Source organism: Aegilops tauschii, chromosome 7 (genome assembly GCF_002575655.3).
Source record: "Aegilops tauschii subsp. strangulata cultivar AL8/78 chromosome 7, Aet v6.0, whole genome shotgun sequence".
NCBI lineage: Eukaryota > Viridiplantae > Streptophyta > Magnoliopsida > Poales > Poaceae > Aegilops > Aegilops tauschii.
Genome location: NC_053041.3, coordinates 605993374 through 605997242, shown reverse-complemented (window position 1 = coordinate 605997242; position 3869 = coordinate 605993374).

Below are 3869 nucleotides of genomic sequence, written 5' to 3'. Positions count from 1 at the left end.
TCAAGGAGTGAAGTCTAAAATAAACCTTGACATTGTAGAGGCCGCCGCAACTGAACCCTCACTTTTCAATCCCTAAGTTGATGCCGTGTATCTACAGATCCCAGTCAATCCAGACCCTACGTGAATAAGATCTTGTTTGGTGTAACCGGGAAGGCGCAATCCCAGCCGGGATTGATCATTACTCTGGCTGACTACATTGGCCCACCTGTCATCTCAATCTTCTATCCCCAATCTCGCGAGACAGCATCAGTAGGCATCGACGGCACTGCCTCTCTCCGACAACAGCGAGAAGGAACTACGCGGCCTGGGCGAGAACCCAACGGGCCTGCACTGGAGTGAGGAACATGACGCTGACGCCAGCTACATCGGTAGTTCGGCCGGACCTATTCACCGCGGACGAGCCGACGGCGGCTGCGTGGCTAGTGCTGCACAGACATAAAAGGAGCATGGTGAGACACTGCACAACGCGGTCAAACACCGAACAAGGACGCATCTATCTTTCTCTTCACTGCAACTCACGTTCTCTTCTCCGAAGATCAAAGCTTCCTGTTGTTCTTTACTTCTTTTACATGCTGCTTAGTACACGAGTATTACCACCGGCGATGCCTTCAAATAAATAAAGAAAAAACCAGAGCTTGTATGTAGCTCAGGGAGCGGGATGCGCGGTTCCTAGTCGCCGGCTGTGTGACTCGATGCTGACCGTGGAGGGGTCGCACACACGCGTACAAGGCTGTGCATCTCGCCATGCTCGACGGCCTTCGCGTGCTCAGCGTCAGGGATTTCCGGCGATGTCCCGGAGCTCTCGCTGATCCTCAGGCTCAAGATGCTCGTCCTCTCGCGCAGCACGCTCTCTGGCGGGATCCCGTGTGCAGCTCGGCCAGCCTCGTAGGAGAGGAAAGAGGGATCGGCAGCGGAGAGGGAAAGCCGGAAAGGGGATCGGGAGAGGAGAGGACAGAGGATGAAGAAGATAACAGGAGAGAAATAAATATGACTTGTGGACCCATATTGTCAGTGAGAGTAGCGGGTGAACCTAGTTGGGATCATCTCCTTTCCCGGTGCGCCAAACATGTTCAGGGTTAGAATAGACCGGGATCAGAGATGTCAGGGTATGTATTTCAGGGATTTGAAGGTGAGGGTTCATTTGCGTCGGTCTCTACAATGTTAGGGTTTATTTCAGACTTCACTCCAAAATCAAGACATGTGGAGCCAAGTCTGCGGTGGAAGCAACACACCAATAATTGAAAGGGAAACACAAAGGTATGAAAGTGCAATATTCGTCATTGCATCAAACATGTGTCGGTGATTTTTCAAATTCTAGTACACATAGGTTTAAACTATCTGTCTTGGGCCACCAAAGCTCCACCAATGCCGATATCAAATATTTGTAGACAGTTCCTCATCTTAGCAATGTGATAAAAACTAAGTTTCTCTAAAGCTGAGCTACATAGAGGATCAAATGGGATACCAGCACGGTGACACCATAAATTCAAGCAAATGTTAGGCTGCATCAGTACACAGAACAATTAGTCTTTAGTTAACCACTAAGTTTAACAGACGACATGCAAAGTTTTAAGGATACTCACATTTTCCCAAGATATGGGTATTTTGTGCTGGCTGCGAATCATCCATAAAAAATCAGTGAAATGTCCATTTGTATCCATTTCAAGACACTATTACAGCATAAAAGGAACGAGTAAGATGTTGAAATGAAATATCAAAGCAATTATTTGATTTTTTGGTAATTATTTGATTATTTGAATTTATTTTCACAATAATACACTAATAAATAAAGCTCAAACAATCCAATGTTTTCACTAAGCAGTCAATGAAATCAGTAAAGCTACAACAAGATAGCATATCAATCAATTATGCAATTATGCTCAACTGCTGAAGTACTAGGTCATTTCATAACAGTTCTGAAATTTATATTATTTTGGTTTGATGCACAATTGGTAGGAACCGGATCCCTATCAGGACGTGGTCTTAGGTTGTAGGTGTGGAAGGAGGGATGGCGTGGAGGAAGGCGTGGTCGCTGGTGCTAGGGCGCCGTTGTTGCGTGCGCGCGCGCGAGAGAGAGAGAGAGAGCGCAGGGGCGGCGGCTAGGGTTAGGTCTCCCGGCTCCCTAAGGAAGCCGAGCAAATATGATTGCTTCTTGCTTAATCCCAAAACGGGTCCTTACACAAGTTTATATAATCCTCCTAATAAAATAATTGGGCTAAGCCCCTAATAATGATAAGATAAACTGGGCCACAACTAACTGGGCTAAGCCCTAATGTGCCGGTCATAACATCTCTCCTGCCTGCACAAACAGCTCGTCCTCGAGCTAGAAGGCGGGGAAGATCAACGGTCGCCAAACACCTCTGCTTCAACTGGGGAGGGCTGGTCGCCGAGCCCGGCGGCGGCGGGGTCCTCCTCAATGTAGTCTGCAGCCTCCAGGTAGAAGAGTCGTGCGCAGACGTGGCCCGGTACGTAGGGCTCGTCGCAGTTAAAGCACAACCCTTGGCGGCGACGCTCGAGTTGCTCGGCCGGGGTGAGCCGGCGGAACGGGCATGCGGCAGCCGCAGCGAGGGGCGCCGCGGAAGCCTGGGCAAGCCGACCCTGCGCGGGACCTTCCGGCGAGGGTGGCGGCCCAGCGGCCCGGGGCGGTGGCGCCTGCTGGATGGCCACCGCGCGACGCTCGAACGCGCGGGCGTAGTACATGGCCGTCTGGAGGTCCTGGGGCCTGTGCATCTCCACGTCCACGCGGATGTGGTCCGGTAGGCCGCCGACGAAGAGCTCAGCCCGCTGACAAGCCGAAACGCCGAGGGCGTGGCACGCCAGTGTCTGGAAGCGTTCAGCGAAGTCTTACACCGAGGTGAGGAACTGAAGACGCCCAAGCTCCGCCAGACGGCTCCCGCGTATAGGCGGACCGAAGCGCAAGAGGCACAAATCGCGAAAGCGCTCCCATGGTGGCATGCCGCCCTCGTCCTGTTCGAGGGCCTAGTACCATGTCTGCGCGGCTCCTCGGAGATGATACGAGGTGATCCCGGTGCGGTCGGACGCGAGCGTGTGCTGTCCCTTGAAAAATTGGTCACATTGGTTGAGCCAATTCAGGGGGTCGACGGTGCCGTCGTAGGTCGCGAACTCCAGCTTGGAGAATCTCGGCGGTGTCTGGACGTGGACGACTGGCGGGTGCGCCTCGTCAGCACGGAGCAGCGAGGATGACGAGCCGAGTAGGCGGGCATCAGGGTGCTGCCCTGGAACAGGGGCCCGTTGACGTTGGCGAAGGGCTCGGCGGAGCCCGAGGACCCGCCAAACTGCATGGCCGGGTGCGTCGCCAGCGGGGGCAGCACGTGCGGCCCGACCGAGGTCGTCGTGTAGACCAGCTCAAGGGACCCAGCGAGCCAGGCCGGTAACGGAGACGACGACGGGGGAAACTGGACCTGGTGGATGGGCACCCCCGGGCCCGTCGTCGGGATGCCTAGGGCCGCGGTCGCCGGTGGTGGTGGCTGCAGCTGTTGCCCCTGCTGCATGGTGGAGGCGCCGAGGTTAGTAGCTGGTGGCGGCTGCCACGACAGCTGCTGCATGGCGGCGGCGACGGGGATCGCCGAGGATGGCGGCTGCTGCGGTGGCGGGGCCGTGGCGAAGGGCACAGGCGACTGCGGCCCATAGGATCCCGCGAGGAACGTGTAGATGCCCGTGACCGCCTGGGTGAGATCCCGGATGGCAGCCGTCATCTCCTTCGGGGTGAAGACGACGGGGACGGGTGCGGCGGAGGTGACCGGCACCGGCAAGAGCAGGGTGCTGGCCGTGGTGGCCATCGGGGCGGTCGTCGCGGTCGGCAGCGGAAGGGTCGGGGTGGGCGGCGGCGAGGACATAATTGCACCGAA